Below are 389 nucleotides of genomic sequence, written 5' to 3' on the forward strand. Positions count from 1 at the left end.
TATATATATATATATATATATATATATATATAATTTTTACTTCACCTGTTTCGGGCTGCTTTATGCTGTTAGTTATTTGGTTATGCTACCTTGGCTTTTTTTATCTAACGTTTTTTATTACATATTTTGTGACAATGTTTAGCAATATTTTCCTTGTCTAAATGTGTCTACCTGTGACTTTTTTCACTTTTGTGGCACTTTTTTGTTGATACCTCTATAAAATATTATTTTCCAAAAAAATAATAGATGAGCGCGTCATAGACACGACAGCTGTACAGTTATGCATAATAAACATGGTCCTTTAAAAAACATTATTTTCTAGAAATATTATAATTTAATAATATAAGTTAAGGCCACTTTGCAAAAGGAACAATTGCTAAGATTATTTT

Source organism: Cynoglossus semilaevis, chromosome 5 (assembly GCF_000523025.1).
Source record: "Cynoglossus semilaevis isolate Cse_v1.0 chromosome 5, Cse_v1.0, whole genome shotgun sequence".
NCBI classification, from domain to species: Eukaryota; Metazoa; Chordata; class Actinopteri; order Pleuronectiformes; family Cynoglossidae; genus Cynoglossus; species Cynoglossus semilaevis.